The sequence below is a fragment of the Odocoileus virginianus genome, chromosome 10 (assembly GCF_023699985.2).
Source record: "Odocoileus virginianus isolate 20LAN1187 ecotype Illinois chromosome 10, Ovbor_1.2, whole genome shotgun sequence".
NCBI classification, from domain to species: domain Eukaryota; kingdom Metazoa; phylum Chordata; class Mammalia; order Artiodactyla; family Cervidae; genus Odocoileus; species Odocoileus virginianus.
The window spans coordinates 49,767,144-49,793,468 of record NC_069683.1 but is presented as its reverse complement, the minus strand read 5'-3'; the positions used below and the strand labels follow the sequence as shown (position 1 = coordinate 49,793,468).

The following is a 26,325-nucleotide window of genomic DNA, read 5'->3' as shown; positions in this document are numbered from 1 at the left end:
TCCTTCTCCAGGGGATCTTCCCCACCCAGGGATCGAACCTGCATCTCTTTCATGTCCTGTGTTTACCACGAGCACCACCATCTGTCACATCCTGATATCACCATTTAATTAAGACAGTGCTGGATTATTGGGTGCAAAAAGTGCCCTTGAAAGTGTCCTGCTCTCCAAAAGGTCCTGCACTTGGTTAAAAGCCCTGCTGACATTGTCTTGAAATTCTTAATAATTATGTCTTTGAACTTGTATTTTGTTAAGGTGAATGGGCCCACAGAGTGTGCACATGAGCAGAAGAAATAGCAATGTGCACAGCCCTGGTTACTTGTCTCGCTTGCAGGTATCATTCCAGATGCCCTGCAGCTTCCATACCAGAAATTTCTAATCACTGAGTCTTGCTGAATTCACATGCATTGAGGGTCCACTGAATTGTATTCTTACGCTGCATACCAACAGATCTAGAACTGAGCAGATGGGGCACTGACAGCCACACCAGGTGTGGCTTTCTTATCAACCAGAACTTGCTGGGAACACAAAAGCAATGGAGTTTTTCAGAACAATGGAGCAGCCCACTCACATCCTTTCTTACTTGTACCACATTCCTGCATGAGCCAATCACTTACATTGAAAATCATGACCTATGAGGAAAAGGTAGAGTTGCTTGTAGTTTTAAGTCTTTCCAGTTGAAGATAAGAGGTGTTGATAGAATGTGTGCATATCAAGAAGTGAAATAAAAATAGCTAGTTGTGTGCAGTGTTTTCACTATTCTGGTACAAGTGAAATACAAATGCATGCACAAGCTGCATAAGAGTTAAACACTTCTATTTGCATTTAAAACTGGCATCACACAATATAAACAGTAAAACTTATGTTAATAATTTAAACTTCTTACCTTATTTAGAATGATGACTTATCTCATTATGTTTTGTAAGTAATAAAATCTTTCAGAGGAAAAAACCTTATGTATTAGTATTTTAGGGGCTCTTTCTCCCTCTCATTTTTGAAAGGGGACCTGCATTTTCATTTTTCACTGGACCTTACAAATTATGTAGCTAGCTCTGGCTGGGGCCTTGGGCAAGTTACTCAAGTTCATTTTCTTCATTTGTAAATTGATGAAAAAGATGAGGGAAGTTAATATATAGACAGGGTGCTCACTAGGCTTAGCCACAAATAATGCCATGCATTTGTCGCTCTTTTTAGACAAATGGCTATGTAGCTGAATGGGAGCTAAAGGAAGGGAAATCAGAAAGACCAGCCAAGAGAAGATGGGAAGAATTTAAGAGATTAGAGGTCTTGGAGTCTTGGCATAAACCAAACTGATCAAAAAGAGAGCCTGCTTTTATTGGCTTTGTTGATATATAGTCTTGTGTTTTTAAACATTTTGAATCCTGATTCTACTAATGTAGTTAAAAATATCTTTCCTAAGCTCACTGTCTTGTTTTCTTCTGGAAGGTTGATCCCCTGTTCCTGCCATCATCAGTGGATTTATGATGTTGTTTTTCTTAAGCGGCAGGTTGAAACAGAAACTTGGGGTCAAGGTTCCCTGGAGTAATACTTTTGGCCAAAGATTTGGGCAGATCTTTGTTCTGATCTCTAGGTGACTGTCTGGGGAATGTAGTCAAGGTTTCTTCCAACAACCAATCACAAATTCCATTATCTGAGTTGGTTAAAGAATCTTTTTGGAAATCCTGTGAATCTATCAGTTTCCTGGGGAAAAAATTTTTTTACATTTGATCCACAGACACACAATGAATAAATAAGTTTTAAAAGGATGAACATTTCTAAAGAAGTCATACATGAAAAGATAAGAGGTGGGGTTTGGAGAGAGGGCTTTTTGAACTTAGGAGGTGGGGAATGAAACAATTTTAGGTGATGACAAGTTCTAGGGTGCTGCTGTAAAAGTGGATCACTTAAATGGAATGGAGGTTAAATTTGTCAAAGTAAAAGAAGTCAAGAAACTTCAGAGTTATTAGATGAGTCATTCACTTGAAGACTGAAGGCATGAGGATGATGACAGAGGTCCAGGTGGGAGGAAGCCAGGGGTCAAAGATCTATAGAAATCTGTGAGAGTGACTGAGGTCAGCAGATGGTCACTGTGGGTCCCAGAAGTATGCTTAAAGGCTCCAGAGAGGAGGAAAGCTGAACACAGATATTTGTTCCAATGTGAAGCTAGGCTCCAAAGGCTGAAAAACAAGAGTAGCTAAAATTTAATATAAGAAGGACCCAAAGCATATATTGAATCCTAAAGGCAAGTAAGTTGAAGTCAGAGACTAATAGGGGAAACACCGAGATCTAATTGGGAGGTAATAGGATCACAGACACAAAGATCAGAGAATAACACAGACCAGAAAGCAGCAGAACAGAGAGAGGAAGTAAAGATGGCCAAGTCCAGTAATCAGGTGAGAAGTATCAGACTAACAAGGGATCCAGTTAAATGCCTGCTGTGTCTAGCAGCAGACGTCCTGAAGCAGCTCCTGGGAACTTGTGTGACTGTTGAAAGCCCCTCTTACTCTTGCCCCAGAGGGCAGCCACTGCTGCTGGGTCTCCAGAGACAAGCAGCAGCCCCTAACTCCCTGGTTCTGCGGTGTAATGTAATACAAACAGCCCAGAACAAACTCCCGGGCTGCCAACGTCTGTGTGTTTTTAGGGCATCCTCCCATTTAGTAAAAATGCAGGTGTCAGAAGGTCGAGGTGAGGTGTCCTTGGTCAGAAGTTCTTGTTCTGTGGGGTCACATTGATCTTGAGTAACCTCAGCTTGCAATGGTTTGGAGCAGGGCTTGGGTTCCCAGCCAGAGACTGAGGCTGGGACATGGTGGTGAAAGCACCAGATCCTAGACACTAGACCAGCGGCCAGTGACAAGGGCCCTGGACTTCGACTTCGTAGAAGAGAATTCCCACAAAGATGGAAAGCAGTGGAACAAGTATTTTTTTTTTTTTCAATTGGAAGATAATTGCTTTACAACATTGTGTTGGCTTCTGCCATATATCAACATGAATCAGCCACAAGTATACATATGTACCGTCTTTTGTGAACTTCCCTCCCATTTCTTACTCCATCCTACCCCTCTAGGTCATCACAGAGCACTGGTTTGAACTCCCTGTATCACATAGCAAATTCCTGATAGCTAGCTATTTATTGCTATCTATTTTACATATGGTAATGTATAAGTTTCTATGCTATTCTCTCAATTAATCCCACCCTCTCCTTTCCCTACTGTGTACAGAAACTGTGGTATATATACACAATGGAATACTCAGCTATGAAAAAGAATGGATTTAAGTCAGTCCTAATGAGGTGAATGAACCTAGAGCCTATTATAAGAGTGAACTAAGTCAGAAAAACACAAATATTATATATTAACGCATGTGTACAGAATCAAGAAAGATGGCCCTGATGAACCTATTTGCAGGGCCGCAATGGAGACACTGGTGGCTCAGACGGTAAAGTGTCTGCCTACAATTCGGGAGACCTGGGTTCAATCCTGGGTCGGGAAGATCCCCTGGAGAAGGAAATGGCAACCCACTCCAGTACTCTTGCCTGGAAAATTCCATGGACTGAGGAGCCTAGTAGACTATAGTCCATGGGGTCGCAATGAGTTGGACACGACTGAGCGATTTCACACACAGACTTAGAGGAAAAACTTGTTAACACAGTAAAGCATTTATTAAGAGGGGAAAAATGTGCTGCACTCAGTATGCCAGCAAATTTGGAAAATTCAGCAGTGGCCACAGTACTGGAAAAGGTCATTTTTCATCTCTATCCCAAAGAAAGGCAGTGCCAAAGAATGTTCAAACTACCACACAATTGTACTCATTTCATGTGCAAGCAAAGAAATGCTCAAAATTCTCCAAGCTAGGCTTCAACAGTATGTGAACCAAGAACTCCTAGATGCTCAAGCTGGATTTAGAAAATGCAGAGAAACAAGAAATCAAATTGCCAACATCTGTTGGATCGTAGAAAAAGCAAGAGAATTCCAGAAAAACATCTATTTCTGCTTCATTGACTACATTAAAGCCTTTGACTATGTGGATTACAACAAACTGTGGAAAATTCTTTAAGAGATGGGAATACCAGACCACCTTACCTGCCTCCCAAGAAACATCATGCAGGTCAAGAAGCAACAGTTAGAACCGAATATGAAACAATGGTTCCAAATTGGGAAAGGAGTACGTCAAAGCTGTATATTGTCAACCTGCTTATTTAACTTCTATGCAGAGTACATCATAGGAAATGCTGGGCTGAATGAAGCACAAGCTGGAATCAAGATTGCTGGGAGAAATATCGATAATCTCAGATATACAGATGACATCACCCTTAAGGCAGAAAGCAAAGAGGAACTAAAGAGCCTTTCGATGAAGGTGAAAGGGAGAGTGAAAAAGCTGGCTTAACACTCAACATTCAAAACATGAAGATCATGGCATCTGGTCCCATCACTTCATGGCAAATAGATGGGAAAGCAGTGAAAACAGTGACAGACGTGACTGCAGCTATGAAATGAAAAGACGCTTGCTCCTTGGAAGAAAAGCTATGGTCAACCCAGACACCATATTAAAAAGCAGAGACATTACTTTGCCAACAAAGGTCCATATAGTCAAAGCTATGGTTTTTCCAGTAGTCACGTATGGATGTGAGGCTGAACACAGCAGAACTGATGCTTTTAAACTGTGGTGTTGGAGAAGACTCTTGAGAGTTCCTTGGACTGCAAGGAGATTCAACCAGTCAATACTAAAGGAGATCAGTCCTGAATATTCATTGGAAGGACTGATGCTGAAGGTGAAGCTCCTATACTTTGGCCACCTGATGTGAGGAACTGACTCCTTGGAAAAGACCCTGATGCTGGGAAAGATTGAAGGCAGGAGGAGAAGGGGACCACAGAGGACGAGATGGCTGGATGGCATTAGTGACTCAATGGACATGAGTGTGAGCAAGCTCCGGGATATGGTGAAGGACAGGGAAGCCTTGCATGCTGCTGTCCATGGGACACGGCTGAGCAACTAAACAACAACAACAAAAGGGAAAAGAAGTACAGTACATGTGGATAGACACACTCAGAGAGTAAGTCTCTTAGTTGTGCCCTCATCAGTTCAGTTTAGTCACTCAGTCGTATCCGACTCTTTGCGGCCCCATGGACTGCAGCACCCCAAGCTTCCCTGTCCATCACCAACTCCCGGAGCTTACTCAAGCTCATGTCCGTTGAGTCGGTGATGCCATCCAATCAGCTCATCCCATGTGCTGTCATAGCAGCTTGAATTACTTTTTTGGGATATTTCTTCAGGTTTTCCTTTGGCCAATCATTTTGATTTGCCTGGTTCACAGTTTATGTTTGGTATATCTCAGGATCCTCCCATGTGTGCGCAGACATCTCTTAGCCAAACTGGATTCTACCAAATCCAGTAGATTTGTGGGTAGCCTGGCATTAGTTAGCATCATTCCCCTTTGACCTCCAAGGAGCTCTTCTGTGCCTGTGTGGTTGGGGAGTTCTCCTGACTTTGAGAATGAGAACTATGTAGTCTGGGCAGGATCCAGCCTTTTTCCTTACTTGTCCTGCTATTCTTATCTTGGAGTTTCAGTCCATAGTGAATGAATCTCCGATCGCTTTACCCTGGGAGGGGGGCCGATCTGCCGACTGCCTCATGGTGGTTGTGCTCCTTGTCCAGACCCACACAGGTGAATGGATGCAGGAGTGCTAGCTCAGCCATGGGGTCCCTTCACGAAGGTTCCCAAGGACACAGCCAGGGTGTTTGGTCCTCAGAGGCACCCAGGCAGCTCTCCTGCTCTGACTCCTCCCTACCCAGAGGTCTGTGTTCTCTGGGGCTCAGGTCTCTGCTTCTCTGGAAGCTGTTGGCCTCCTCCTTCTTCTCCTTCCCACTCCTGAGCATCAGTCATCCTCCCTGGGGTCAGTGACTGGCCCTTCTCCTCCACCAGCCCTTTCTTTTCAAAACCCTGAACTTGGAAGCCACCAGGCTCATCCCCTGGAGGACAAATCCCATTTAATCACTAGACTGTCCCCGAGTTTTAACAAATATAATAGCCCCTGGCAACTCCGCCTTTGTGTTACAAAAAAAAAGGTAAATATTATTAACCAAGTGAAGAAATTCAGACCTCAAGGACACAAAAGCCTGGGGAGGGGCTGGAAGGAGAGTTGGGAGGAGGGAAGGAAATACCTTTCGTGCCTTTGTGTTGAGCCCACTGCAGAGAAAAACAATACTCAGGTAATTTTGGAAATCAGTTATTCTGCTTTGTTAAAGTCTCAATAAATTGCCCTACTCTCTGCAGATTCCTTGGTAAGTGAGGTGGTCTTTGGCAGATTCCAGATTCCAGACTTACCCAGGAGGGGAGCAGGCTGGAGATGTAGAACTGGTTAGGTGTCCTGGAGGCCTGTCACTGGGGCTGGGAGGAGGTGGTTGAGCCTGAGACAGGAACTGGCCAGGCCTCGGGCATGGAATCCCCCAGAGGGGCCAGGTTCGCCCTGTGCCCAATGACCTTCCGCTTCCTGCCGTTACCCAGAAAATGACATTAAACCCAATTGCTCCGTGTGTTCAGGCATATAAATGGATAGCAGAAAGCATTTGCCTGAGGTTGGGGGTGATAAAGGGAATGTATTTCTGAGCCAAATACAATAAGCAAAGTGCACAAACCTTCTCAGGATTACTTATTAGCCAAGGGAAAAGGGAGTTGGGGGAGGGGGAGGGCAGAGAGAGCTGAGGCCCGGAGTCCTGCAGCCATGGAATCCAAGCAGAATGTGGGCTTTCTCTTCATTTCTGATAACAAGAGGGAAAAGTTACAACACTTTTTTTGGTTTTGTTTGTTTTTAATTTTATGGAAAAACAACCCTCTTGGGTCACTCATTCCCAGTCAACACTCACCACACCACCTGAGCTCTTAATTCAGTGCCAGGGTCAGGGAGAGACTTAGAAAATAATAGCAGCTGCTGTGTTTTGCTAGAAACCACGTTGTTTTTTCTCTGTGTTTTCCTTATTTGCACCTCATTCATTTCCAGAAGTGGTAGCAGGCCCATGTTTTTTGGTTTCTGCGGCAATCTGTGTGTGTGTGTGTGTGTGTGTGTGTGTGTGTGTGTGTGTCTTACATCCCTGGCAATGGGCATTAGTAAGGAAGTCAATATTTTTTCAAATGTGAAATTTACAAGAAGGACTTGGGGAAGGAGAGAGAAGTTGAGGCAGAGAGCTGGAATGCTCTGGAAGAGAACCTTCTTGGAGAATGGCCAGCCAATGGAGGGAGAAAGTCACCCTGGGGGGCAGGGCTGCTCCTCTGGCTGGCCAGACAGCAGGCCCTAAACAGAAATGGTCCCTGAAGGTCCGATGCATGGAAGGGCAGCTGAGGATGAGGCTGGCAGGTGGACTGGGCGGTCCTGAAGGGTTTTTTCTAGAGCAATGATGGGTGTAGGAATCCTAGGCCCACACCCCCAGGGCTGAGGTCAGATTAGCGCCACGCTGGGCCTTTCACCCACAGCCGGGTGATGTAGACAGTGGAGATTCTGGACATCGGTCAGGGGACAGAGCTTCGCCTTCAGCAGGCCTTTGGAGTCTGACACAGAGCTCTCGGCAGGAGCTCAGAAACAGGAGTGGGCATGTTGCAGGAAGGGGGACCCCTTCCAGGGCCCGAGACCAGGCTCTTGTCTAATACCCGGAAATGAATTGTCCGAGGAGACACAAGCTGACAAAACAAGAGATTTTATTGGGAAAGGGCACCCGGGTGGAGAGCAGAAGGGTAAGGGAACCCAGGAACAGCTCTGTCACATGGCTGGCAGTCTCGGGTTTTATGGTGATGGGATTAGTTTCCGGGTTGTCTTTAGCCAATCATTCTGACTCAGAGTCCTTCCTGGTGGTGCACGCCTTGTTCAGCCAAGACGGATGCCAGAGAGAAGGATTCTGGGAGGTGGTCAGACAGGTGGTGTCTCCTTTTGACCTTTCCCGAACGCTTCAGGTTGGTGGAGGCTTATTAGTTCCCTGTTCCTTACCAGGACCTCCTGTCATAAAATAACTCATGCAAATGGTTACTGTGGTGCCTGGCCAGGGTGGGTGGTTTCAGTCAGCGTGCTTCCCCTCACAGGCACAGTCCTTAAGCACGGCCCAGGAAATCAGCAGAGCTGGGTAAGGTGGTGGAGCCTTGGCCAAGTGGGGAAGGGGTCAGAGTCATTCTCCAGCCCCAGAGTCAGGCAGGAAGTAGGAACAGGAGCCCACTGCATTGCCCAGGCCAGCACGGGTAGGGTCTGCGGAAGCTCGGGGAGGACGTGGGGGACCTAAGCCCCTGGGACACTGGGTTGAGGATGGTAAAATCCAGGCCACGCCTCTGGGTGCAGGTGGAGTTCTCACGTGGCCCTGGGTGAAGTCAGCTTCTACACAGAAGCAGAGTAGGAGAGTCTGGGCCTGCAGAGTAAAGGTCCTCAGAGCACATGAATGGAATGGAGACCCTGCCGGGGCTGAGAGACCCAGCAGAAGGCGAGGACTGAGGAAAATCGGCCTTGGTGGTTCTCTGGATGAGGCAGTGGCAGGAGCCCCACCTGCCTCTGCAGGTGCAGAAGGATGTGGAGAAAAGCAGCAGCCATCCAGGCTTGACCACTGCTTGTGGGTCCTCAGCAAGTGGACCTCAGTGTTCCTCAGTTTCCTAATCTCAGGGAAATCATATTTCACAGATAGGAATCTCATCTGCAGTTTAGGATTATAAGACATACTCTAAATATTTCTTTAAATCAACTTGAATCCAAATCTGAGTGCTCATTCTTCTGAGCAAGGTGGAAATTTAGTCTTAGTCATCAATGAGACTCCCCATCCCAGGATGATGCAGAAACCCTGGGGTGTCATGCCGGGCCAAGGCACTGGGACATTGTTTCATTTATTCAACAGACACTTTCTGACTCTTACTTGAACCATGTACTGTTCCAGGCACAAGGTCTATGTGCAAAAGAGAATTCCTGCTCTCAAGGAATTATTTTTCTACAGAGGATGGTAGAAGAGGGAGGTGTTTATGTGTTTGTGTGTGTGTGTGTTTGTGTATGTGTTGGTGGAGTGGGGAGGGTGTGCATGTAAATAATAGATGTATAAACAAATGAATCAACCAATAAATATGATGATTTCAGGAAGAGGGAAGTATAGTGGTTTAGTGGAGCCCATTAATGACAGAGCTGTTCCCAGACCGAGTTCTGAACCACTGAGAGACAGACACATGAGTCAGAGGAGACACAAACAGCAGCTTTATGGCTCATCAAAGCTAGGCTGGAAGACGAGTCTCCGGAGTGCAATAACAATGGGTTGACATCATGGTGCTGACCCTGGAATCAGAGAGACTGGTAATCCAGTCCCAGGTAGAGATGGTCAGTCACAAGCCTTCCTCCAAGGGGCAGAACCTTTACCATGAAGCCTACTTCTTGGTCCAGGGCAGAGCAGTGCTCATGCCCTCTGCGTGCAGCAGATCCTAGAAAGAGAGGGCCATTCCAGGTGGTCCCAGCACCTTCTCCAAGCTCACCAATCAGGTAAGACACTTGCCCTGTGGAGAAGTGAATAAAAGCTAGGGAGAGAGATGAGTAGTGTTACTCTGTCTAATGCAAGGACCCCCCTACATGTAAGGAAACATCAGTGGTGTACTCTCCTGAATCTGTGAAGAAATAATATAAAATAAGAGGCTAGAAAATAACAGGTGGGCATGGGAATATTGGGCTTATTTTAGTTAGAGTGGTTAGGAAAGGCTCCTGAGAAGGTGACTTTTGATCAGAAACCCAAATAATGGGCAAGAACCACTCCTTGAATAATTGGGGAAAAACTCTCAAGACAGAAGTCAACCAGAGTGAAGGCTCTACATAGTGAGTAAGCTTGGTGTCTTCAAGGAATAGAAAGAAAGCCAATGTTGCAGGAGCAAGTGGCAAAGCAGGGAGTGATGGAAGACATAATCAGAAAGATAAGTGGGGTCTGAGTCACGGGGACCCTTTGTGGGTCCAGGCGAAGAGACTAGGTGTCATGCTAATGGAAAACAGAATCTCTGGAGTGCTGTAAGTGTGGAAGGATGTAAGAGCAAGGGAATGGGCCAACATGGGGGAGAGGACACCTCTTGATGCTTCATTTGATGTTCTTCCTGCTCCTCAGTGCAGACTCTGCCCAGAAAGGGAGGGGCTTACCACCCCGTGGAAAGGCTATGCCTGTGACAGTGCTTTGGAAGGTAGCAAGCTCTGTTTACAAATATGGGTATCAGCTGTCGCCTTGTGGTCCTTGTTCAGCTGCTGCAGACTCTGGCCAGACCTTGTGGCCAAGTGAGGTCGGGGCTGAGAAGCTTGGGAGGTTGAAGAAAGAAGAGATAGGAGATTGAAGAATTGGAAGGTGCCCCCTGAGATGGTAGAACTTAACTACCCCATTTTCAGATGAGCCTGGTCCAGCCAGGTGAGGCAGCAGGTCAGGGAGTGCAAAAGTGGGGATATCCCCCAGGATTCAGGTTCCCAGTCTAGAGTTCTTCTATTGTGCTGTTAAGGTAATGATCTCATTTCCTAACACAGAGTTCATCTTCTGCAAGACAAATGATGAGTGAAGCTCAAGCATTCCTGAAGCATCTATTATAGTCAAAGAATTTCTACTAGCTTGACATTCACTTCATTTCCTTTTTCTCTTCCGTTTCTCCTTTTCTTTGTTTTCTAAGTATTTCTTCTGAACCAACTTGGTGCTGAGCTTTCTTTGGGATCTGGAGTCTCCCCAGTAGTTGGTTCCCCGTCTATCCACAGGTCAGTTGTGACCACCTCACTGTGTTGCTGGGCGGTTGTGAGAATTAAATGAAGTTTAACAGGTGCAGAACACTTTGCAACCTGTAAGGCTTGACTAAGATGTAAGGAGACATGTTTTTATCATTAGCTGATTTGGTGGTGGTGTTCAGTCGCTCAGTCGTGTCTGACTCTTTGTGACCCCATGGACTGCAGTATGCCAGGCTCCTCTGTCCTTCACCACCTCCCAGAGTTTACTCAAACTCATGTCCACTGAGTCGGTGATGCCATGCAACCATCTCATCCTCTGTCATCCCCTTCTCCTGCCCTTAGTCTTTCCCAGCATCAGGGTCTTTTCCAGTGAGCTGGCTGTTTGCATCAGGTGGCCAAACTATTGGAGCTTCAGCGTCAGCATCAGTCCTTCCAATGAATATTACCTGACGAAAGGTAAGAAACCTTCAGGCGTCCCATAATGTCACAGCCTCACCCACACTCCTTCCCTGGACTTCTCCTCCACCCTGCTCTCCTGCCTGTTTTCTTTCCTGCCTTCTGCTCTTACTCCCTCAGGGGAAACTCAGCCAGGACACAGCAGCTGGTAGTCAGCCAAGTGCCTGTTTTTCTAACCTCATTATCTGAATGGTCTGGCCTGGGAGGTCAGGGCATGAACAAGAGGTCACACCACAAACCTCCAGGTTCCCTGGGAGTAGGCGTTCCCTCGGCCATCTCCCAGTGCTCGGACCCACCCCACCTACACAGGATTTCAAACCTAGGCAGGCTAAGAGGACAAAATAAAAATAGAGGAGTAAGTGTATAGCAGGGTTCCTCGGCTTACTCTAATTTGGGCCAGATAATTCTTTGTTTTGGAGACAAGGTTGTCCCGAGCTCTGTAGGATGTTTAGCAATATCCCTGACCACTGAATGCCACAAGCACTTCCTGCAGTTGTGACAACCGCAAGTGTCCCCAGACGCTGCCGCGTGACCCTGGTGGTGGAGGGAATTGTCTTGGATCCACTGGTCTAGAGTATTACAGATTCAACTGTAATAAACAGTGAAGTCAACAACAGCTCAGCTTTATTTATTTATTTAGTATTAACCTATGGCTCTATTTTTAAACTTAGCTCTTGTGAGGTACTCTGTGTGTGTGTGTGTGTGTGTGTGTGTGTGTGTGTGCCGGTGGTTGCAATAGTAAATGCCTGAAAGAGTCTTCTCTGATTAAAGGTGGATTTATTTCAGTGTGATTGGTATTTTAGTGAACAATTTCAGCATCATGCAACATTTGCATTGCTTATATGTGATTTCATCCTCCAGAACACTGGTTGAACACGGAAAATGGAACTCAGCTGAACTGAGCTGCATGCATAGGAATCCACAAACTATATGCCAAGTGCATCAAACACCAACAGAGAGAGAGAGATGGGCAGGGGAGATATAGAGGGAGGAAGGCAGTGCTTCCCATCTTGGCATTACTGATATCATGTTCTTTTTACAATCAGTCTTCTGCCCCTTTCCTTTCTTTACCTAACAGATGGGGGCAAAGAGGATAAAAGCTGACTTGAGGCAGGGAGAGGCTGGGTGGAGTGCAATCCGAGGGCAGAGAATGTCTCTGAGGGGTTAGGGAACTAGACAAAAGCAATGGAGGAGAGCAGTAGGAAGCGGGAATAGAGGACTTCAACCAATGGGTGGAAATGGTAAGATGACAGTCAAAGCAGCTTGAGAAGATTTTTCTAACAATCAGGGCCAACAATGGAATGGGCCACTTGAGATGGAGTGAGTTCCTCATTTCTGGGTAAATTCCAGAGGAGGCTGCCTGGTAGAGAGAAGGATGGTGATAATGGGCAGGGGTTTTGACTCAAAGACCCACATGGTTTTCCCTCTACTGTAGGACTCCATAGTTTTGAGCAAGCTGCTGTAATGAGAGGGTGTGAGTTCCTGGGGCTGGTGAATTAGGAGGATTAATTGGGAAGGTCTGCAGAACAGTTTCTTTAGGAGAGTAAGTTGTTGTGGAAAAAAGTGCAGAGGAAGGATCTCAATTGCAGAGACCCCATCTTAAGGTACTGAGGGCCTAAATTCATGTGCCAAGGTGAAGAGGAGGAAAGGATGGGTACAAGGGATGCTAAGGAAGAGGCACCAGCAGGATTAGGGAATTGATCAGATTTGGGGCAAGGGTGGAGAAGATGAAGAAGTAACAGACCAAAAAACAAAACAAAGCAAAACAAAAAACCACTCTTTTTTGTTTTTTTAATTGGTGTGGTTTTTAAAACTTCATGTTATAAACATGGATGACTGAAATGATGGTCAGCCAAGGGGGAAGATAATGAATCTGGTTTTATATGATGCTATTTTTGAGATGGCACACACTGTAATCTGCTTGATGATAGGTTTTATGTAGCAGTCACCATTGTGTCTTAAGATGTATCTAGCACAGTACCAGGCATGGAGTAGGTACCAAATGATTTCTTGACAATTTGTTGACGGAGTCCTAGTACAAAATACAGACCCTGATATCTCAAGCAAGAAACAGATATGGATATAGATATAGGTATAGGTGGCACCAGTGGTAAAGAACCCACCTACTAATGCAGAAGACATAAGAGACACAGGTTTGATCCCTGGTTGGGAAGATCCCCTGGACGAGAGCATGGAAACCCACTCCAGTGTTCTTGTCTGGAGAACCCCATGGACAGAGGAGCCTGGCAGGGTAAGTCCATAGGGTCTCAAAGAGTCGGACATGACTGAAGAGATTAGCACATAGCACATAGATATAGATGGGCTGCCCTGGTAGCTTAGCTGGTAAAGAATCCACCTGCAAAGCAGGAGACCCTGGCTCAATTCCTGGGTTGGGAAGATCCCCTGCAGAAGGGATGGGCTACCCACTCCAGTATTCTTAGGCTTCCCTGCTGGCTCAGATGGTAAAGAATCCACCTGCAATGCACGAGACTTGGGTTTGATCCCTGGGTTTGGAAGATCCCCTGGAGGAGGGCATGGCAATCCACTCCAGTATTTTTGTCTGGAGAATTCCCATGAACAGAGGAGCCTGATGGGCTACAGTCCATGGAGTCGCAAAGAGTTGGACATGACTGAGCGACTGAACTGAACTGATGATAGATGTAGATACAGCTATAGGTATGTAGATGCGCTTCCCTGGTGGCCCAGGTGGTGAAGAATCTGCATGCAGTGCAAGAGACCTGGCTTTGATCCCTGGGTCAGGAAGATCCCCTGATGAAGGGAATGGTCACCCACTCCAATATTCTTGTCTGGAGAATTCCATGGACAGAAGAGCCTGGTGGGCCATAGTCCATGAAGTCACAAAGAGCTGGACACGATTGAGTGACTAACACTTGATATAGATATAGATCTAGGTATAGGTATAGATATATTATATCAAGATAGATCTAGATCTAGATAGATAGATACTAAGACAGATCTAGATAGGTCTAGATATCTTCTTGAAAAAGTGAACATTCTCATCTCAGCTGACTCATTTGGTAGCATAAACAAGTTAATGTGATGGTTTAATAGAGACCAGGTTAGTGTGGACTAATGAAAAATGAGAGAAAACTAATTAGTTTTTCATTAGAAAAACTAATGAAAAATTTTATATTTTCTCAAGATATTTGCAGATCTTATAGAAAAGTAGCACTCACAGGGTCCAGAAAGATTGAACGCTAAGTGACAGTGAGGTATCTGAGTAAAAATGTCCAGAAGGCAGTTGGAGAACGCTCAACTGGAGATAAGGAAGGAAGACAGGGCTGGAACCTGAGGTACAGAAGATGTTGCACTTCACGGTAGAGAGTGTGCAGACTGGAGGGTCTAGGATTATACTCCTGAGCCTTGGGCAGGCCCAGGGAGGGGGAGTGCGGGAATGGAGAGGGAGGGCCAGTGGAGGAGGGATGTCCGATGAGGGGGGCAGGGGGGCGGGTCCAGGAGGCAGAGTCAGGGCTCTCCAAGTGCTGAGACAAGCAGGCAGCAGTACCCTGGAGGATGTGTCAGATTGGCTCTGAGGATGGCACTGAGGCAGGGCTGCAGCTGACATCACGGAAAGTATTTCTAATGGGGTGGTGAGGAATACAATCTATATTGCAGGGTGCCAGCCAATCAGTGGGCAGTCAGGAGATGGAAGTGGATATATAAATCAACAATTTCATCTGTGAATGGAAGGAGAAATTTAGAGGCTTTAGTTAAAATAAGTGATTCCGAGTATAAAGCCTTGAAGAATACAGGAGTGTTTAAGTAGATGTCTACAAGGAGACTGCGTTTGAGTTGGGTCCTCAGTCAATGAGGCCTGGCTGGGCAGAGAGCAGGGTAGGCAGATTAACATTGTACTTGGCCTTGGGGTAAAGTCTGGGAGACCTGGATTGGTCAACCAATCTTCACTTGGAACTGAATCCAGTCCAAGTCAGGAAGCTGTTCTTAGGATGGTATCCAGTGCTTTTTACTACCAGGATCCTCTGAAAGTGGAATAATCAGTAGCCTCTAGCAGTTTATACATGCAAATTGTCAAGGTGTTTAAAAAGTCTGGCTTTAGGGACCAGAAACAGACCTCTGAATGCCTTGAACTCTCCCACCTGTGAAATGTGCACAATAAACTTCAAAGGTTTGTTTCAGGGATTAATGTAAACTCCTTTAGCTCGAGTGCCCAACACAGGGTCACCACTCAGCTACTGTTATTATGTGTGATCATCAGACCACCCAGCTAGGTATTATCTTTTGTGACAGAAAATGGAAGTTGTCAAACAAGGTAGCTCAGTCTGAACAAGTGGCTGAGATGCAAACCCTATTTCTCTGTGCCAGTGTCTGTCTCCTTCACTTGCATTCCCTTCCCCCCTCCCTTAACATTGGGTATATTTAATGCTCCCTCTTAGGTGAAGGGATCGAGAGGTAAGACTACTAGGTATAAAACAAGTAAGTTACAAGGATGTAATGTACAACACAGGGAATATAGCCAAGGCTTTATAATAACTTTTTATGGAGTTTAATCTATAAAAACATTGAATTACTATGATGTACACTTGAAACTAACATCATACTGTAAGTCAATGTACTTCAATTACAGAAAAAGAAAAAAGTTCCCTCTTATATTTGTTAATTACTTGTGGGTTGGATGGTAGCTGTGCAAGGTCCTAACTCTTTTTCTCTCTTTGTGCACTTGTTTACCTATATGTGGTCGGAGTTGGGCAGAGAGGAGGATACGAAGATAAACAAGGCAAATATTCTGTCCTTGAAGTGCCCACGGTTCAGGCTAGTGGGGAAGGCATTATGTAGACAGGTAATTAAAATAAAATGTGATAAGCACCAGAACAGACCATAAAGCATATTGTGGCAGCCCCGAAGTGAGAGAAGCTATCCCTGGCAAAGCTGGGAAAGGCTTCCCAGAAGAGGTGATGTTCGTCTCGGATCCTACAGAATAGAGCAGCATCTGTCAGGTGCGGACTGGGGAAAGGCAGTCCACGCTGCAACTGCACAAGGTGGAAGTGCATGTTCTCAGGACACCAACCGCACTTTCTGCTCCAGGACAAAAGAGGCTTGGGGTTTGGGTGCTTGTCACGTAGAGTGGAAGATGAGGCTGAAAAATAGGGTAGAGCCGAACTCTTAAGGGACTTTTTAGGTGTCAGGCCAAGGAGCTTGTTTTTTTTTTATATATATATTTATTTTTATTTATTTAGCTGCACTGGGTCTTAGTTATGGCAGGTCAGATCTTTTAGTTGCAGCATGTAAACTCCTACTTTGGAGAAGGAAATGGCAACCCACTCCAGTAATTTTGCCTGGAAAATTCCATGGACAGAGGAGCCTGGTGGGCTACAGTCCACAGGATCGTAAGAGTCAGCCATGACTTAGCAACTAAACCACCACAACCAAACTCCTTGTTTCCCAACCAAACAGGGATTGAACCCAGTGCCTTCTGCATTGGGAGCCCAGCGTCTTAGCCACTGGGCCACCAAAGAAATCCCCAGAAGCTTGGGTTTTATTTTTGGGTGATGGGAAATCAGAAAAGTCTTCAGCAGGGATATGAGCAGATTTAACTTTTTAGCTCTATTTTTTTTGGTAACAGTTATATTGAAATACTGCTCCTTGGAAGAAAAGCTGTGACAAACCTAGACAGCATATTAAAAAACAGAGACACCCCTTTGCTAACAAAGATTCGTATAGTCAAAGCTATGGCTTTCCAGTAGTCATGTATGCATGTGAAAGTTGGACCATAAAGAAGGCTGAGTGCCACAGCATTGATGCTTTTGAACTGTGGTGTTGGAGAAACTCTTGAGAGTTCCTTGGACTGCAAGGAGATCAAACCAGTCAACCCTGAAGGAAATCAACCCTGCATATTCATTGGAAGTACTGATGCTGAAGCTCCAATACTTTGACCACCTGATGGGAAGAGCTGACTCATTAGAAAAGACCCTGATGCTGGGAAAGACTGAAGGCAAAAGGAGAAGGAAACGACAGAGGATGAGATGGTTGGATGGTATAACTGATTCAATGGGACATGAGTTTGAGCAAGCTTCGGGGAGAGATGGTGAATGACAGGGAAGCCTGCTGTGCTGCAGTGCATGGGGTCAAAAAGAGTCAGACACCACTGAGAGATTGAACTACAACAATATTGAGATACAATTTGCACACCATACAATTTACCTATTATGCAATGTTTTTGTGTGTGTGTAGTCAACCACTAATCTACCTTTTGTTTTTATAGCTTTGCCCTCTCTGGATATTTCATATAAAGGGACTCACATGATATGTAGCCTTTTGTGACTGATTTTTTTCATCAGCATATTGCTTTCAAGATTCCTTCATATTGCTGAGTAATATTCTATTGATGGATATACCACATTATAAAAAAGAAAACCTTTGGCTGCGTTGGGTCTTTGTTAAGGCACACAGGCTTTCCCTAGCTGTGATGCACAGGCTTCTCACTGAGATGGCTTCTCTTCATGCTGAGCTCAGGCTCTAGAGCGCGGGCTCAGTATTTGTGGCGCACAGGCTTAGCTGCCCCATGGCATGTGGAATCCTCCCAGACCAGGGATCAAACCCCTGTCCCCTGCATTAGCAGGAGGATTGTTAACCACTGGACCACCAGGGAAGTCCTATACCACATTTCATTTATCCATTCATCAGTTGACGGACGTTTGTTTTTTTTCCACCTTCTGTCTGTTGTGAACAATGCTGTTGTCAGCATCCATGTACAAGTGTTCTAATGTAAGCATGTGAGATGAGATGGTTAGATAGCATCACCAACTCAATGGACATGAATTTGAGCAAACTCTGGCAGATACTGGAGGACAGAGGAGCCTGGCATGCTGTAGGCCATGGGGCTGCCGAGTCAGACATGACTTAGAAACTTAACAACATTTTCATTTCTCTTAGCTGGGAAGTAGTGGAATAGTTGGGTCATATGGTAACTCTGTTTCACCTTTCGAACCTTTGCCAAAACAGCTGTACCATTCCCACTGGCAATGTATATTCCCACTGGTAATGTATAAGGTTTCCAGTTTCTCCATGTCCTTGCCAACACTTGTTATTATCTGCCAGACTTGTTTCTCAGGAGTATTACAGGGCAGCAGTTTGAAACATAGACAGGCATGGGAGAGTCCTGTTAGGAGCTCTTTGTCACGGCTTATATGAGTGATGATGGCAGAATGGCTGCTTATGTGGCTCAAGTTATTACTGACTGAAGAAACTTCTTGACTTAATCTCTAAGAAATTTACAAATGGGGAGGTGCGTGTTCTATCATGACAATGAAGTTTCCACTTCCTTTATGTAGGTGGCAGCATGTGCCTTCAGGGTCCTTTTTAAGCCAGCAGGAAGGGCTTTTAATCAAAGAAGAAACATCTTTCTGGGTTTACTATTGACAGATTCTGGGGTCAGATGGTGGTTGTGAGAACTTCCGTAGTCCAGCTTCGTGACCAGGGATTAAGGTGGCAGGCCTTGTCTTCACATGAACGGGCTCAAATAGACAGCAGACTTCTTTGGATGGAGAATGAGATGCAATAAATCATCAGCACGTTGGATAGCAGGATGTTGAGTTCCTTCTGATTGGGTGGAACCCAATGGATAAACTTGCCTAAACCAGTCTCAGCAATCCTCCCCATCAGCATTAGTTTCCAACACATAGCATTTGCTTCCCAAGATGCTGACCTGGTTGAGAGAATGTCACGTTCCACTTAAGTCCTCACTGCCTTGCCAGTGTCCTCTGAGGCTCTGGGTTAGCTGCTGCCTCACCAGTATCCCCCTTCAATGCGGTGGCCACATGATGGTTTTCTCTTTTCCTCTGAGGACAAAAGCTCACCTACAGATCCATCTCTCCTGGCATAGCAGAGGCTCAGGAGATACTTAGAAGCATCATTAAGGTTCAGCTGGGCAGTCATCCATTTAAGCAACTACCCTGTGCTGAGCTCTATGATATGTATTCGGGAGACCCTGAGCAAGACAAAGATCCTACCTTCAGGGACCGCTTAGTTCAGATAAAACCACTTTAAATGGAGTGTATGTGTATGTGTGTGTGAGGATGTGTGGATGCAGACTTTGAATACGGTGTAATCACTTGCCCTTGAGTTGGTTAGAATTGCACCCTTGCTATACAGTACTCTTATCAACACCAGAGGGCTACGGTGGAGCGCTGACTTTCTTCTCCGGAAACAAAACCTAAAGATGTGTGGGTGTGTTTCCTCCCCACATGAAAATCCAGAGTCTAAAGCCTCCTCCCCCCTCAGTCTCCATTTCCCCACCCGGAACAAAATATGCAGTGGACTGCAGAACAAAGGGAGAGGAAATTGTGGGTCAGCAAAACCCGAAGTCTATACAAATACAGCACACCCGATGCCATGAAGTGTGTAAGACAAAGGTCCCCTTTAAGAGCCGGAGCTCTAAGGTGCGGGGATCACAAAAAACAAGGAAGCGGAGCTTCGCGGCCAATTACTGTGCACTCTCAGCTGTATTTTGTTGACCTCGCTGATTTCAATCAGCTTTCAGCACATCCAGCCTTCACCTGCTATGAATCAAAACCTGGAGGGCTCTCTGTTCTTCGTGCTCAGAAAAAAACCCTTTGATAAGGTTGTTATGGATGCAAGGCAGAGCGGGTTGGGTTGGGTGCCTTCCTTCGACTGGCATTATACATTTATGATGCAAACCATCGGAGAAGACAGGGCTCCAGAACAGGGGCTGAGAGGGGCCGAGTCAGAGGCTCTGGAGGGTGGAATTTGACTTGGGGGAATTGGAATTTCCTTACCCTGTTGGAACAAAAGGCTGGTGAGGGAAGGGAAGGGCAGCTCTGAGAGTAGTGACAACAGGTGCCATATGCAGAGCTTAGCACCTAAAGCTCCAGCACTGTCTCTGGGCTCCTTGGTGGATTGACTATTCTTGGACGAAGGTAAGTGGGCTGACGGTCCCCAGTGCTATAAGCCTCTTTAGTAGAACATAATCTCCATGAAGGCAGGGTCTTTTTTTTTTTTTTTTTCTTTGTTCACTGGTCTGTTCTGGTACCTAGAAATGTGCCTGGTACATGGCAGAGATTCAACAAATATTTGTAGCATGAATGAATGCTGGGCACCCTCTTTTTTAAAATTTATTTTATTAAAGTACAGTTAATTTACAATGCTGTGTTAGTTTCTGGTGCATAGCAAAGTGATTCAGCTATATATGTACACATGTATTCATATATATATACTCTTTTTCATTATGATTTATCACAGGATATTGAATATAGTTCCTTGTGGTATACAGTAGGACCTTGTTGTTTATTCATCCTACATATATATACTGGTTTGCATCTGCAAATCCCCAAATCCCAATGCATATTCCCCCCACTGCCCCTCTCTCTTGCAACCGCAAGTCTGTTCTCTATGTCTATGACTCTATTTCTGTTTCATAGATAAGTTCATTTGTGGGCACACTTTTATAGAAGCACCCAGTTGTGGGTGCAGAGAGTGCAAAGCTTTCTTCTTGGCTCTGGTGAGATTAGGAGCTACTGTGGGCTCCAGGCTACTATAATGATGGGCTGCTGAGGGGGTAGGTAGGAGGAAGATTGTGCGTCTGGCACACAGATGGTGGAGGAGAATCAGGGTGTTCAGTTAGCTTGTACTAAAAAATACAGATGCTCAAGTACCTGTCACCCTCCCCATAACCCTCTCCTGCTTCCAGGGGAAAGGAAAAACCCTCTGTCCTTACTTTCTCCCATGTTTAAGGTCCTAAGTATGATTTTAAAAAAATTATTTTTTCTCTTCAAGGCTACCCATAACATTTATTTATTCCTATTTGAATGCTGACTCTTTGTATAACCTTGGTTTTAACCTCTAATATATCAGTTTCCTCATTTGCAAAACGGTGTTCATAAAATCGATCTCGTAAAGCAGGTGAGGAGAATAAACGAGTGAATGTAAACAGTTACTAACACATAAGAAGTGCCCTGTGAGTGCTGACCGGAGAAGGCAATGGCAACCCACTCCAGTACTCTTGCCTGGAAAATCCCATGGGCAGAGGAGCCTGGTGGGCTGCAGTCCATGGGGTCGTGAAGAGTTGGACATGACTGAGCGACTTCACTTTCACTTTTCACTTTCATGCCTTGGAGAAGGAAATGGCAAGCCACTCCAGTGTTCTTGCCTGGAGAATCCCAGGGACGGGGAAGCCTGGTGGGCTGCCATCTGTGGGGTAGCATAGAATCAGACACGACTGAAGCGACTTAGCAGCAGCAGCAGCAGTGAATGCTGACTCTTACCACTACCACTGCTGCGAGTAAAGTTGATGAAGGCTTCTAGATACATATGTGTGGCTAGGACCCCCCTTGTGATTCAGGCCTGAGGCCCAAAGAGGAAAGGAGAAGATAGTTATTGCTCGTGGCTGGGACCAGGGCATTTGCTGAGCTGAGCTGGCACCCTCCTGAGAACAGAGAGGCTCCCCTCCAATTCCTCCTCCAGGCTCAGAATCAGTAGGAGCGACCCTTGAAACAAAGAAAAGCAAACTGTTAGTCGCTCAGTCATGCCTGACTCTTTGGGACCCTATGGACTGTAGCCCACCAGGCTCCTCTGTCCATGGAATTCTCCAGGTAAGAATATGGGAATGTGTTGCCATTCCCTTCTCCAGGGGATCTTCCTGACCCAGGGATGGAATCCGGATCTCCCATATTGCAGGCAGATTCTTTACCATCTGAACCACCAAGGAAACCCAGGAGCCACCCTTGAGTCGTCCCAAACGGTGGTGCCCATGACCTAAGCTGGTCTCAGTATTCTCTAGGGAAACAGTTTGCGTCTACTTGGAAACCAGCTCTCACCCTTTCAATGTTTCTTCAACTTTTGGAGGATTCCCATTGCACCTGGAGCAGCACAGGATCCCTTTGCCCCCTTTTTTTGCACATAGGGTGATCAGATTTCGTAAATTAGAAACTGGAGCACATGATCTTTCAGGTGGAAAAATACATCTAAGAGCCTTATGGAGAAACAGCAGAGTGGGGGGTTAGAAATGCAGGCTGTGCCGGGTGGGGATCTAGGGGGCAGGTGGCAGTTAGGTTACCTGGGTTCACATCCCACGCAGCCCTTATCTGTTGTGTGATGCTGGACATGCTATGAAATCTTTTTGGGGTCTAGTCTAGAAAGCAGGGGTGATGTTCATTTAACAATATTTTTTGATTGCTTCTGTGAGCTAGGTACTTTTAATAATAGTATCTGCATCACAAGTAGTTGCATGGATTAGATGAGATGGTGAATGAATTGCACAGAACCTGCCCACAGAGAGCCTGGAACAGATATTAGCTCTTGTTATTTTTTCATTTGGCTCAGATGCTTGATTGCGGACCTTCCAATACCTGTCATTGGTTCTCTTCCATTAAAGAGAATGTTTAGAATTGGAATTGTCCAGAAAAATCTAAGCAATGTGGTTCATGAATCTACCTATCACATGATTTAAAATTAATTTTTTTTCTTTAGCCCCTAGTACCTTAAAGACACTCAATAATTGCTTGTGGCTTGAGTCTCCCATTATTTCTGGAGTAGGAAATGGCAACCCACTTCAGTATTTTAGCCTGGAAAATCCCATGGACAGGAGTCTGGCAGGCTACAGTCCAGGGGGTCACAAAGAGTACCTTAAAGACACTTGTGGCTTAAAGATTGCTTGTGGCTTGGGTCTTCCATTGTTTCATCTCTAACATATTCCTAACTCCTCCCCACCAAGTCATCATCTGCATTTTTAGGTGAAACCTCATTACTGTAATTGCAGCAATGATAACACCGCCTTGTGAGCATGCTGCACTGAAATCTCACCATTTTCAAAATGCTTTTGAGACACAGAACTTCATTTGTTCTAGTGGCTGGGGTTGGGGGTGCCTGTGCCTGCTGGAGTCTGTCTAAAGATGATGGTACAACTCTGTGACTTTGCATAACCATGCTCTGGTTCAAATTTGGGAGGGTGCTGATCTATCCCATGTCACTGCCTCTAGTATCTGGGCTCTTCACTGAGAAGAGCTTCAAGAATTGTACCCACCACCCACTCTAGACAGAAACATTGTAGTGAACTGAATGAGTGAATGTCTTTGAGGATCAAACAGACAAGGGTTCAATACCAGGTCTCCTAGTTAATAAGGAAAAGACCAAGTAGATTCCTGACCTCAGTTTTCTGAGAGAAAATGGGGTACAGTATACATTCCGAGGAGATGTATGAGTATCATTACATAAGAATCTAGCAGAGTATGTGTACCCCTCAATAAATATGACTTCACTTCCCCTCTCACCTCCACCATCCTTGAAATTCTGCATTCCCTGTTTCCCTGTGTGTCCCCTGATGTTCTCTGGGTTTGATCCTTATTTTCTCACCTCCACCATGCCCTGATTTGCTGTGGATTGTGTGTGTGTGTGCACGTGCGTGCGTGCGTGGAAGGCAGCAGGCAGGAACGACAGGGGGCCTGGCTCCTTCTCTGATATGTCCTGCGAGAGGAACCCAGCCCAGCAGCCCCACGTGGCTCCCATAATACCACAAGCAAAACACAAACAAAACAGGGGTTGTTCTGCTTGTCAGCCTCCGAGACCATATGGAGCTGAGACATGATTGTATTACCTCTGCTAGACTGCAGTTGAGCTAGACAGAAAAGCCATTATAAACTATTCTGGGGAGGTCCCCGAGCTCTGTGCCCAGCGCACAAACAGATAAACAAGAGGGTGACTGAAAATTTTTTAAAGAAAGGAGCACCAGAGAAAAACAGGGAAAGAGAGTAAGGAAAAATAAAGGGGGAAGAAAAGGGGCAAAAGAGAAAGAGAGAAAGAAGGAGAGCGTGCTATAGAGCTAGAGCAGTGGAAATGCATCAGTGGACATTTGCTTCCCAAAGGATTTATACCCCGTGGGGACTCTGTGGTGTCCCCTAGGTAGATGGTAAACCTGACTGTAATTTTGGCTTCTCCATGGTATCTGGTCTAGGTTTGGGTTGGAGTTGGAAGTATCGAAGAGAAGATGCAGAAGGGCATTTAGGAATATTTGAAGCAACTTAAAATCCCCCCTTAGTTTCCTTTTCTTCTTCCTCCTTGAATCCTCACTCTCATGATTCCAGTCCAAACAGGTTGATAAGACTCCTGTCTTCTGACACTGACCAGATCCTTCTTTTGTCTTCAACAGGATTGGGGCTGAGTGCCCAGGAGTCTGTGTATTTGTGTGAGTGCAGGAGGAGCGGGGGCAGGTAGGGAGCGGTGTGTGTGGTTCAGATAGAAGCTACGTTGCCTCTCTGCCTGGGCAGACTATATGCCCACTGGAAATCTTCCTAGACCTCAGGGAAAAGGTAGAGAAAATAAATAAATCAGGGAGGGAAAAACACCCCACAGCCACCAGATGTTGCTTCTGAACAAAGCCTTACAGTAAGAAAGAAGGATTCCCAAAGTGGTAACAAACTCACATGGAAATGTCTGCGAGGTTAAAAAAAAAAATTCCCCATTTGCATGCTGTTTATTCCAGGTGTGAAGAGCAAATCCCAACACTTTGAGAACTGTCATCAGTTTTGAAAGTTTGTGCAAGTGTAGAGTTCAGAAGCAACACAACCACCAACAGTAACTATTTCCATATAGTAGTTGCCTTCTGCTCAAACTTTATAGTCACTCTTTAGGATGCTTGAATTATAGAAGCCATATAGCATGGTAGCTATGGGTGTGGGATTTTGATGTAGCCACACTTAGGTTCAAATCTGAGGTCTAACACTTACTTGCTGCGGGATCTTTGGGTATCCAGCATAGGAAGATGCTAAGAGCCAAGTTTTGGGGCAATAGTCCTGCACCTACCTCAAGGGGAAAAGTCCAGGTTGTAATGGGAGGGTGGAGGACCATGGGGAGAAAAGAAACTGGCAGATATAAAGATTTTGAAAATTATTGCTAGGTGATTGATCAGTTGGAACATTTGGAAGAAAGAACAGAATAATGGGTTCACATAAAGCAGCAACTTTTTCAAAAAAGTAGGCAATTAGAAGCTCCAGGAAAAACAATCTATGAGAAATGACACATAATTATGGTAAGCTACCTGGCTCAACAATGAATAATACTCATGCAGTCATGATGGTATAAAAACAGGCTACTAATTTAACCCCTAATTGTTATATAATTACACCAGAAGGATAGAGGAGAGACAATAGAAAGAAGATGGTAGTGTCCAAGAGAGTGAAATCCTCAACTGCAATGATAGGAATTTAGTAGAAACTACAAATCTGATAACTCAAGAAATAGCAGTGTAAGCATGTTATTTAAAATTGGAGGTAAAGGCCAGCAGAAAGTACTGAGTTGAGAGAGGTTAATTCTGTGGGACAGAGGAGATGAGGAGGTGTAGAAGAGATGACTGCTGTTGTCTGACTTTTTTATTAAAAAAAAAATTCATGTTTGTTTCTTTAAAGACTTTTTTGATGTGTACCATTTTTATTTTTAAAGTATTTATTGAATTTGTTACAATATTGCTTCTGTTTTATGTTCTTTGGCCCCAAGGCATATGGGAATCTTATCTCCCCAACCAGGGATCAGACCTGTACCCCCTGCATTGGAAGGTGATGTCTTAACCACTGGATCACCAGGGAAGTCCCTGATTGAATCTTTTAGCACTATTTATTTTTTTAAACTTTGATAAGGTTACTTGGTATGCAGATTACTTTGATAAATAACCTCAAAAGCTATAAGATGCTTAGCATGGTACTTGGCACATAATAAATGCTTAGTAAGTGTTAGCCATCATTCTAGACCTGGAATGGATGTAAAGTTTTCTTTCATCTATTCTCGTGCCTCTAGCCAGTACAATACCTAATACAATACAATTACCATATCATGGGGTATATCCAGCGAATCTGCCAGCATCAGCTGGTTATGTGCCACTGGCCAAGACACTCTCCCAGGATCCATGGTGACCTCAGTGATGTAGAGCATCAGGCTCAATCCTGATTCAACTGTCAAATGGGCAAAGTTGCTGTTATAGTTAATCCGTTCCTGTGGAAGGCTGAATGATGCCCACCCCCACCCCCCACTATATGTCCATATCTGAATCCCTAGAAACCAGTAAGGTGACTTTATATGGCAGACAGACTTTGCAGATATAACAAAGCTAAGAACCTTGAGATGATCACCATGGGAAGGATGTAATCACAGCAGTCCTGAGAGAGAAAGAGGAGGAAGCGGAGTCACAGGTAGGAGATGTAACGAC

At 45.2% G+C, this 26,325-nt stretch overlaps 1 long non-coding RNA gene across 2 annotated transcripts in view; it reads right to left on the bottom strand.

Annotated features, from left to right (window-relative positions):
- The window catches only part of LOC139037029 (uncharacterized), a 28,957-nt gene extending 22,409 nt beyond the window's left edge, over positions 1 to 6,548 (bottom strand). For both annotated transcript variants that reach the window (XR_011489811.1, XR_011489810.1), the window contains exon 1: positions 6,320 to 6,548. This is a non-coding gene — a long non-coding RNA (uncharacterized lncRNA). The remainder of the gene's footprint in view (positions 1 to 6,319) is intronic.
- Between the last annotated feature and the right edge of the window lie 19,777 nt (positions 6,549 to 26,325).